Genomic DNA, 11,521 nt, shown 5'->3' on the forward strand with positions numbered 1-11,521 from the left:
TCTCACACAGTTTTGACCCACAGTAAATGGTACCCTTTCCTAACACCCTCACTTCTATTGTCCAGTTACTTGTTCAGCTTTGGCTGCCACTGTGTGTCCACGGGGTGAGCTCTGTGCTATGATGGATTAGAGTGTAGCTTTTCTTGCTCTCCGTCACTGCCCTCCATGGCAGCATGAATGACAGAGTTTCAGGAACAAGAAGACAAAAGCTGCCCGTGGGTAGGAGAGAACAGAGCTGGGAGAGACTATGATTTCTCCCTTCTCAGAACGGCTATAGCTTGTCTCCTCTGATGGAAAACACGTGGGAGGCTCTGGAAGCACAAGCTATCAGCCTGGCCCAGGGAACGTGCTCATCTCTTCCTCACTTGTTCTGTCTTTGCTGCTGTTAGAACGGGACGTCTGAAATCTGAATAGCCTCTGTGATCAGGGCTCAGCAGTTTATCAAACAAAAGCTGACTTTTTCACCTGGAGCATTTTATTTCTCTCCAAAGCACCATTACGCAAAAATGCTCAGATTGTTGATGTGGTCCGTGTCGAGACTGGTCTTCAGGCTTCGCTATCAGAGAGGTGATGCCAGGATGTGGAGCGAGCACTGGCCTGGGAGAGAGAAGACGAAGACCTGACTTCCCCTGAGGACCTGTGTGTGCCACAGGCTGAGCACGCCTGCATGTTCCATCCTGACCACACTTCTGCGTACCAGATACGCTGGTCCTCACCGCCCAGGGGAGGAGGCCGAGCCTCTCAGATGAGCTGTTCACCCCACTTCTCCAGCTATTTCTGGAAATAGGGCTTTGTTCCCAGTGCACCAGTTTTCTCTGCATGAAGCTCTCCTGGCCTGCAGATAAGACAGAACAGGTTCTGGTGGGTCTCGGGAAGCCACATAGACTCTGTCTGAGCTTCTGTTTCTCAGCTTTGAAACTGAAGTATCTATCCTGGCCCTGATGGCTTCTGGAGTCCCTACGCAACTCAGGCAAAGTAAGTATCAAATAAAGGGAACTTACCACCTGTCACCACACCCTTGTGTGCCCGGGACCCCCAAGACCACACCCATCTTTGGAAATTCACTAGGACTCAGCATACGGTTATGCTCACAGCTAAGATTTATTACAGGCCATAGTAGAGACACAGCCAGAGTGTCACAGAAATGAAGGCAGGCAGAGTCTGCAGGATCCGTGTGCGGCTTCCCTATGCTCTCGGTTCTTCCTGAGCAGTCAGACAAAGCACACTCTTCTGTCAGCAGTGAAAATGCAGAACATATGTCCAGAGAAATCTGCTAGAGGTTTGCTCAAGGTTGTCTTAGGGGCTGGCCACACAGGCCCCCTCTGCCTAGCACGTCCCAAATTCCAGACTTCCAGAAAGAAAGCTGCACAGACTGTGCTGTCTCCATGGGGTAAGTACAGTGGGTCACACTTACCAGTTAGGAAAAGCTGTATATCAGTGTAGGGACCCATATACCAGCGAAGTGCCCCAAAACAGTCCAGGGCCAACCTTGCAAGAAGGCCTTTCTAAAGACAGCCATCTCTGATCTGCTATGTCAAGCCTTTTCTGTACCTTAAAATACTAGTGAATGGAGTGCTTACAGGATGGGACCCCAAGACAACAGACATGAATCAGGAATGCCCCAGGTAAACCAGGACATGGACATCTAGACATTTCACTGCCAAGCTGTGCAATGAAACACTGCCTTGCCTGTCCAGGTCTCAGATCTATCCTAACATAAGTCCAGTCTAATGGACGTAAGCTCTCTGGAAGGGCGATTTTCAACACTGCGTTCTGGTTCCACATGTGTGTTATCCCAAAGGAAGTTCCTATAGTCATGCTTAGGCAGAAGTGAGGCATTGCTTTTAGAGGGAAAGGGGCCTTTCCAAATTAAGACATTGCTGAAAAATAGACTCATGTTTGTATTTGATTGTGTGTCTTTATATACTAAAATCATCACATTAGAATTTTAATATTGCAAACAGCCCAGCAAAGAGGTTATTAATTAGAATTTCTAGCTATCTTCAGCCCATTAAATATGTTGCTTGTTAAAGGCAATATAGTTTCAAGTTCAAGTGGCTTAAAATAATGAGCAGGATTCATTTTTCGTTCATTAACACAGTTGTCAGTGTTCCCGGACAGGTGGCAATACAGCGAGTTTTACCGACCAGAGATGCAACCGCCAAGCTCAGGGGAAGAATCTTCCCAGGTCTCTCTGCCTTACCCGTTCTTGTCACATGTCTCAGAAATGTGTTCTGTAATTCTCTGATCTTTTGACATTGCCATTCCCTGGTAAAAGAAATTTAATCAAAATATGTACACTAGAATTTTACTTAAGCAGAAATAATGACACTCATAAGTTCGGGTTTCTGTGTGAGCATTTGCATTAGAAATGTGCATCATTTTAAGCCTGCCTCTCTGTGGAGGTAAGTCACCTCCCAGGGAGTGGGGGCAGGCAAGGCTCAGCCTCTCCTCTCCTCCCTGTGGGGTGCATTTCTGCACGCCTGCACCTGGACCTGCAGGGAGGGGAAACAGCAGTGGGTAGAATCCATCTGAATGCATACTGCATTCTACTGAAGCATTTCTGCTTTGTGTATCTCTGCCAGCCTGCCAGCATTTATTTTCATAAGGATTAAATAAAATTATATATATATAATATATATATTATTATAAATTAACATGTAATTATATATTATAATGTGTATGTACATATAGACATATATATGTATTTAATTTTCATATTATATATCTATATTATATATTTTATATATCATATTGTGTACATTATATATATCATATCATGTATACTTTATATACGTACATATATGAGAAGATTGCAGGTTCAGGTCCAGACCCCCATAATAAAGCAAATATCACAATAAAGCAAGTTGCACTAATTACTTTTGTTCCCTAGCACAGATGAAAGTTATCTTTACACTCTGCGATACTCTGTTAAGTGTGCAATAGCATTATATTTTGAAAAAACAATGTGCATGCCTTAATTTAAAAATCCTTTATTGCTGAAAAATGTTAACCGGCATCTGAGCCTTCAGCCCATCGTAATCTCTTGAAAATAAAAACATCAACCATCACTGAGCACAGGTAATCATAACAAATGTAATAACAGTGAATAAACTTGGAATACTGTGAGAATTACCAAAATGTAAATGACACAGAGACTCAAAATGAGCAAATGCTTTTGGAGAAATGGTAACAATAGACCTGCTAAATACAAGGTTGCCACAAGACTTCAATTTGTAAACAACACAATGTCTGCAAAGTGCAATAAAGTGAAACACAATAAAATGAGGGATGCCTGTGTGTGTGTATATATATGTGTCTATACACAAACACACACACACACACGAAGAGAGAGAGAAAGAGAGAATGCTTATATATGGAGTGGGTTGAATGGTACACTGTCCCAGAATATGTTTTCATCCTCACCCCCAGAACCTGTGAACATGTGACTTTCCTTGAAAAAAGATTTTTGCAGATATAATTACATTAAGGATCTGGAGATGAGATCATCCTGGATGATCCAGCTGTGCCATATACCCAATGACAGTTGTCATAAGAGAAAGACAGAGGGAGACCTGAGACAGAGAAGAGACCATGTGAAGACAGAGCAGAGACTGGAGTGATGCAGCCACAAGCCAAGGAACATCATCTGGAGTCACCAGGAGCTGGAAGAGGCAAGCCAAGAATCTCCCTAGAGTTTTTGATGGAGGCATGGCTCCTTTATTTTGGACTTCTGGCCTCCACAACTGTGAGAAAATAAATTCTTATTGTTTTAAGACATGAGTTTGATGCAATTACTTATGGCCCAAAGTAGATACAGATATGGAAGTAGATGTGGATGTGGATGTAGATGTGGATGTAGTTGTGGATGTGGATATAGATATAGATGTGGATGTGGGTATAGGTGTAGATGCAGATGCAGATATGATGTAGATATAGATATAGCTGTAGGTATAACCGACAACCAGCTCAGACCTGGGCACACATTTTATATCCAATAAATGTTCTTGACTTCTCTGTCCTCTGTCCTGGCCTGTGTCAGTTCCCTGGAGCGATAGTAGCTCTGAAAAGTCAGCACCCTCCTGTTCCAAATATCCCTTATCTAATTTCCAGTTTGCACCAAAATCTTCTCTTTAAAAGTCTCTTCCCCTTGATCTCACCTATTATGGGCTGAATCATGTCCCTGATAATTCAGATGTTGAGGTGCTAACCCCCAACACCTCAGAATGAGACTGTATTTGAAGATGAACCTTTAAAGATGTAATTAAGATACAATGAGGTCATTTAGGTGGGGGGCCCTAACGCGTTAAGACTGGTGTCCTTATAAGAAGAAGAGGTTTGGACACAGACACACACAGGAGGAAGACCAAGAAAAAACACAGGGAGAAAGTGAGCATCTACAAGCCAAGGAGAGAGTCTCAGAAGGAACCCACTCTGCTTATCCCTTGATCTTGGACTTTCAGCCTCCAGAACTGTCTATTGTTTTAAGCCCCTAGTGTGTGGTATTTTGCAATCAGTCTCAGCAACCTAACAGGACAACCTTGCAACAAAGAAAGATCAAGATGCTTGCTGCTTTCTAAATCAGGACCCGGGGGTGTGTCACTAAGGCTCACCAAATTTCCACACTGCTTATGATATGGGGAAGGTGCTCAGAAATCTCTCATCAGTGACCCATCACAGTTGAAAGATGAGCAGCCCCGTGGGAAAAAAAACTGTTCTCAGAGAATTCATTTCTTTTGTTTCCTGGAATGGAATGTGCTGCTACCAATGACGGTCCTGGTGGGGCCGCCCTGAACCCCACAAGGCTGTAACTGCGCCACGCACTTACAGAGCCTCTGCCACACGTCTGGCTCCATGCAGAGCTCTTTTCATGTAACACCTCATTTAATGTTCACACAATGTCTTCAAATTAGCCACCGCTATTATCTTACTCTATGAAGAAGCGAACAGGTCACAGAGCCTGCACGCAGAGTTGCTGGGGGTGTAAACCCAGGCCATCTGCCTCCTGAGGGTGCTTTGCAAGCCTGCGGGAGTCTGTGAAAAACAGAGACCTCGGTGGATTTCAGCCCTTTCTCACTCCTAAACATTTCCTCATGATTTATTTGTTATTATTTTTTCTCCTCTTAATCACTCAGGATCTGCTACTTGGAAACTGTTTTAAAAACAACAGACTTTTTTGGCATCAACTGCTAAAAAGACATCAAATGGAAGCAAATATATTGGTGATAATGTTTCCTGTGGGGAACGCTAAAGATTTTTGAAATATAATGCAATCTCCTACAATGACCTTTTCCAAAGCCCTGCAAAAAAAGAAAAAAAAATTAATAAAGAGGGGAAAAGGGGGCAGAGCTTTTCTATCATATTGGATTTTTATTGACTCCGGTGTCAAGGGTGTTATTCAGGGCCTCCTGTCTGGCGGGCTTGGCAAAGAGTCACAGCTGTAGATTTATCATGTGTCTTATTTATGCCTTTGCTCCTTCCATCAGACACTGGAATCATAGGACTGCAAGCGGGATACTGTGTTCCCCTTGTGGTTTCCGTGAAGAGGCACATTTCTCCTAAACGTTTTCATGTCTCTTTCTGCCTGTTTTGCTTTCTCATGACTTACCAGGTTGGTAAATTTGGGAAGAACAAATGGGGGCATGCTCAGCTCAGCCCAGTCCTTCTTTTTTGGTGTGATCCTGGCTGCCCCCCAGAAAGTCTTCTCTAGCCTCTCCTGGAGGTGGATTTTGTGGAGACACCTGGCATGGCAGGAGTTTTTGGTGTCTTCCACCACATCTTTTTGGCCCCTCTTTGGCTGCAGCCGTAGCTGCAGTGATTCGAGCTCAGATTCAGGCAGCAGAATCCTCCCTCCAGGGCATGTCACAAGTCTGTCCTTGTTGCGCCTCAGGGACTTCTCCAGGGCTGCAGGAAGCCGCCCAACCAGCAACCTTGTGCAGCAGAGGGGCCAGGGAGCCACGTCCCTGGAGGCAACACTCTGTCAGGAAGAAGAGGAGCCAGGGGAGGTACCTCCCTGCTTCCCATCTTTCCGATTCTCATTTCTGCTTCCTGCAATCACGCTGTAAATAATCTTCCTACTCCCCAGTCCTTGTCAGAGTCCCCAGTTCAGAAGAAACCCAAACTAAGACGTCGCTGGATGCTGCCTTCCGTGAAGTAAGCTGTTTTGCCCCGACGTGAAGCAAAGTCCTTCAGCCTCTATCCACCATAAAGCTTCGGTTCGGCCTCTTTATTAAGCTGGCTTTATGTCTGAAATTGCTCAGATTGAGCAGGAGGAGATTTGTGCTGTTTTTGAGGGGTTACACGGAGACCCCAGCATGGAGAAATGTTTAAAGCTTGCATAGTATCTTGTACTTTGCAGCATGGCCTGTTCTGCGTTTTCAAAAGTGTGAGGGAAACACTCGCAGAGGAGGCGTCTCACAAGGCCACTCGTTAACCTGTGCAACCTCAGGCATGTCACAAACTCAGCTGAGCAAACATTAAATAAGAGAAAGGGGATCTAAGAAAGCATGTTGCCTTCAAAATGCTCACTTTGAACTAGAAGGCAGGAATAAGAGTGTGAAGCAGAGTTTGGCAGAAAAAGTCGTATGGCCTGTAAGCCCCCAGTGTGGCTATGTTACAGCATTGGAAGGTGGGCAAGCGCCTGCTTCCCACCACCTCGGCTTTGCCGGGGCCACTGTGGATTCTGACTCTAGCACCTCCTACCTGTGTGACCGTGCTCAGGTGGCGTAACATCTCTAGGTCCTGAATCCACATCTGGAAAATGGACATAAGATGTGGAAATTCTTTACTGAAGTGGAGTGAGGATGAATACAGTGAAGTGAGTGGAGCAGTCGGCAAGGTGTTTACCACACATTATCCCTAATTAATGCTAGACTGTTGTATCTGTCATCTATGGCTGTGTATACATCGCCATGACAGTTAGCAGTTTGAAAACACAATGAACACTTATTATGTCATACAGTTTCTGCGAGTCAGGAACTTGGGGACACTTAGCTGGGTGGTTCTGGCTCAGAATTTTCCATAAGGATTCAGTGGGGTGTCAGCTGGGGCTAAAGTCATCCAAACTGTTGACTGGGGTTGGAGGATCTGGTTCTGAGGTGGCAGCTGCCCTTCGTGGCTGGCAGGTCTGTGTTGGCACTTAGCAGAGGTCCCCTTTCCTTGCCACTGGGATGTCTCTTTAAGGCTGGCAGAGTTCCCTTATGACATGACAGCTGACTTCCTATATGTAGATCTAGAATCTATATCTACATCTGTATCACATCTATCTCTATATGGCTTAAGATAAATTTTAAGGTCACAGGTTCTAAACAGAAGAGCGGAAAGGAAGGAGGGGTCATGCTCCTTCAAAGGAGCATATTGGATTTGGATAAGTGGAGAGGCAGCAACAACACATGCAGAGGTATGGGGGCAAGAGTGACACAGATCTGAAAGGCCGATGGAGAGACTAGTTGGATAAAATCTTTGTGTAGCTGGAGACTTAGGTTGGAAAGAGCACAGGGAGGAGTAGTAACAGATGGGAAGTGGAGAGGAGAGCAGTGAGGTCCATGACACATTATTGGGAGCATCAGAGCAGGGAAAAACCTGACTGAAGCAGCAGCAATCACGATGGGCTGGGATGCTGGCGTTGGGAACCTTGAAACATCCTGGCAGCAGAACACTGCTCAGCATCTCAGTATTCATTTATTATGAGCAAAATGCATGTCATCGCAGGGTAATAAGCACTCATTTACTTAAAGACCCTTTGAGAGAAAGTAGTCTACTCTGCCTTCCACACAAATTGAAACTAAGATATCAGGACACTTGCAGAAGACAGTTCTGTGAGCTGACAGCCCAAGAAATCTTCCTGGGATTCAGTAATTATGGCCAAGCCTGGGCACATTTTTGGGAAGCCTTGTGGTGGCAGACACTTTGCCAGCTTTTCCTGAATCATGTCATCAGTGTCATGTGAGCGGTTTGCGCTTCCACTGCTATGTACAAGGGTCCTCACGGATCCCTCACAGCCCAGCCGATGGTAACTGAGCATCATTTCCTATTGCCAGTTCCCACCTCCTGATTTCCAGAGTGGGCAGCGGGATGTTAAAGAGGGAAGAGCTTACGATGTTAAGAGTCAGACTGACTTTGAGCTCAAAACCCCAGTCACTTAATACATGAATTTATGTCTATTTCTAAACAAAAATATATAATATACGTACACATGCATTATACATGGATGTAAATACAAAATAACAATCTGGAAAGATTGTAAGGGGAATTAAATGAAATTCACTTGGAAATGTACCTAGTATATGGAAAGCTATAGCTCCCTTCCCTTTTGCTTGTCCCCTCAAGCCACATAACAGAGACTATAAATACTGAAAGGAATCAGATATTATTCTCTGATAGTGGTGACCTTGAAGCAATAGTGACACCCAGATCGGCAGATCTTAACCCAGGAGAATACTGTGGTCAGGTGAGGCTCCCAGCAGCCATTACTGCTCAGATACTCTCCAGTCTCTCCTTGTTGTTCCATTTTTAATCCACTCACTGGTGACCCTGGAATTTCCTCCCTCGGACTTGGGTTTTAACATCCTAAGCACATTGACTTGTGTCCAACACTGCTTTTGAATGACAAGTTTTTCTCTTCTCTGGTGCTTAATCTGTGCCCTCCCCAGAATCTAACTTTTGTTTGTCTTTCCTCTTTCAGGATAACAACTCAAAATCTATTCTCTGGTATAAACCAAAGAAATCATCCAGTTCCAACATTCCTATGACATGTGAATCAAGTCCACAAGCTACTCTTGGGAAACACATTGGATCAGGAAGAATTAAGCTTTTTTTTTTTTTTAATTGAAGCTATTTCCCAGGAAAATTTTCTGTTCTGACTAAGGACATCAGAAGGCGTGGGGTTTAATACTCATGTTAACAATTAGCAAGTAATTGATTCCTGACCCAGGTCCAGAGAAAGCCAATGAGACCCCATCTACATGTCAGGGCTTTGGGTAATAGGATTTAGGTTTCAAATCTACCTGGGAGAAGTTTTACTTGAAGACTGAGGGATTTGGGACAAGAATTCTGATAAATCAGAATCAATCTGGACCAAGGGAAATGGTATTTAGTGCTCAGTCTGAAAAATAAAGTACACTGAAAATGGGAAAGTAGCTGAAAAACTAATATTTGGAAAGGTCATGGGTGAGAGGTAGATAGCTGTGTTTAGGGCTGGAGCCATGGATGGTCCAGAACTAAGGCCTGGAATCAGCTGCTAGGGCTCCTCTTTCATTTGGGGCCACGGGTATATGGCTGCAGACACTGACCTAGGAAAACACTGCTTCTCTGAGCCATTGCTTCTCATCACAGAATATCTCATATTTAGTACTGAACCTTGTATGGGGAGGAAAACAAAATGTGCAAGAATTGCTTACAAGACAAATGCTAGTTGAAGTTTAACCTTAAACAGATGGTGCGCCCTTCCCAGACTTCTGCAGGACACTTTTCTCGCCATGCAAGCAAACTTACAAATCGTTCCAGCTGTTCCCAAATCTCACCCAGGTTTGCGGCCAGGTGAGGATGATGTCTTGCTTTAACTCCACTGCCTTTTTATTAGAACCTTCCACTCCCAGCAGGGATTCTCAGTTCTAAGGGCTCAGGGGAGAGACCAGGAACAAAAGACGGTTTGTGGTGGAGTGTAGGACAGCCAATTTTTTGGTTTTGTTTTGCTCTTGTTAATTCAGGTCATGGCAGGGAGTTACCTGCAAAGCACAAGCCTAGGACACCTGTTCTCACCTTGATGACTTTCACCATTGCAGTCTCAGCAAGGAATTACACTTTGACTTCCTCTTGTTTATATAACATTAAGTATAATGATGCAATAATACAACAGCATATATAATATATAACATTGCATATATAATAATTATACATTATAATAGTAAACTAACATTTACTGAGGACTTATAAATAATAGGCCAATTTTTTTATTGAATTATAGTTGATTTAAATGTTGTGTTAATTTCCCGTATACAGCATAGTAATTCTGTTATATAATATATACATACTTTTTCATATTCTTTTTCATTATAGGTTATTAAAAGATACTGAATATAGTTCCCTGCACTATACAGTGGGACCTTGTTGTTTATCTATTTTACATGTAGTAGTTATTATCTGCAAATTCCAAACTTCTAATTTATCCCTCCCTCTCCTTTCCTCTTTGGTAACCGTAAGTTTGTTTTCTATGTCTGGGAGCTTCTTTCTGTTTTGTAAAGAAGTTCATTTGTGTCATGTCTTTAGATTCCACATTATAAGTGATACCATATGGTATTGGTCTTTCTCTGTCTTTCACGTCACTTTCTATGATAATCTCCAGGTCCATCAATGTTGCTGCAATGGCATTACTTCATTCATTTTTACTAATGGGCCAAGTTTGTTCAAAATACTTTCAACCTTAAATTCTCTCGTCAACCCATCATATGATGGAAATTCCATTATCCTCAATTTACAGATGAAGATATTAAAGCACAGGATGGTACACAGGGTGATGCAGCTGGTAAGGGTGAATAGAAGTCGAACCCAAGCAGTTTGCTCCAGAGCCAGCCCTCGCACCCTGCGGACCCGACCCCGCCTCCATCAGTGCGTGTGTTGGAGAACGAGCATGGGTCTCACAATTCAGAGAGCAACGAGTTTACCAGGAAGCTTTGTATCGTGCCAACATCTAGACCTAGCTACACGTGGAAAGAACGTCTCTCAAATTCAATTGCCTCCTTTGTAGGTGATGTCATCTGTCATCTCCCCCCAACCCCTGCCGCATGTCTTCACTCCACAAGCTGTGAACATGTTACCTGCTTTCTTTGGACTTGTTTATTTTTGCATAAATGAATGGTTGTATAATTGAGTGCATGACTCTGTGAGTCTCTACCCTGTTGTAGATTCCATGTACTTAATCTTTTAAAGTTAATTACACTTCTAACTACTGCTTTGGTCAAAAAAGGACTTCAGAATGACTAGGGGGTGGGTATGGTACCACCCCTAGACCTAAAGGTGCTGCTCATTCCATAACACGGTTCACAACTGATTAAAAAGAGCCATTTGCCTTAGTTTTTAAGATAATCTTAGAGAAAGTAGTCTAACACATAACATCTTAGACCCAATTTGCCTAAATAATCATTTCAATATACTGACATATAACATGTTTTAAGTCACATATCCAAGAGGCTCAAGGATCTAGAATACAACTCGGCCAGAGGTGGTTAAATACTAAAGTTAGTTTCATGTAGGCAGTGACCTTTGCCCATGAATGTGTCCCAGTCCCTTACTCAGCTGCCCTTGGTTGTTTTTTTTTTTTTAATTATATCTGTTATATTTGAGAGTCTGAGACAATTTTCTAATAGAAAAAAGAAATAACTCTACCCTTTCTTCATTAAAAATCCAATCCAGCAGGCAAGGTCTCAGTGAAGTCTTCAGGTGTGTTTGGCACATAGTCTCCTCTGGATATCAAAATGAAATCAGGGAATATAATGTTGTTCTTAAGGGGAAAAAATTTGTTTTC

The 11,521-nt window shown here is 43.3% G+C and overlaps 2 long non-coding RNA genes across 2 annotated transcripts; one reads left to right on the forward strand and one right to left on the reverse strand.

Moving 5' to 3' along the window:
• Positions 1–453: 453 nt before the first annotated feature.
• LOC140700608 (uncharacterized) lies at positions 454–6,873 on the reverse strand. The gene is made up of 2 exons (XR_012079038.1): positions 6,703–6,873; positions 454–835 (listed from the first exon to the last, which is right to left on the reverse strand). It is a non-coding gene; the product is annotated as an uncharacterized lncRNA (long non-coding RNA).
• A 163-nt stretch (positions 6,874–7,036) lies between these two features.
• Positions 7,037–10,785, forward strand: LOC140700609 (uncharacterized). Its single transcript, XR_012079039.1, has 3 exons — positions 7,037–7,124; positions 8,684–9,537; positions 10,478–10,785. It is a non-coding gene; the product is annotated as an uncharacterized lncRNA (long non-coding RNA).
• Positions 10,786–11,521: the final 736 nt, after the last annotated feature.

Source organism: Vicugna pacos, chromosome 2, assembly GCF_048564905.1.
Source record: "Vicugna pacos chromosome 2, VicPac4, whole genome shotgun sequence".
In the NCBI taxonomy this organism is placed as follows: Eukaryota; Metazoa; Chordata; class Mammalia; order Artiodactyla; family Camelidae; genus Vicugna; species Vicugna pacos.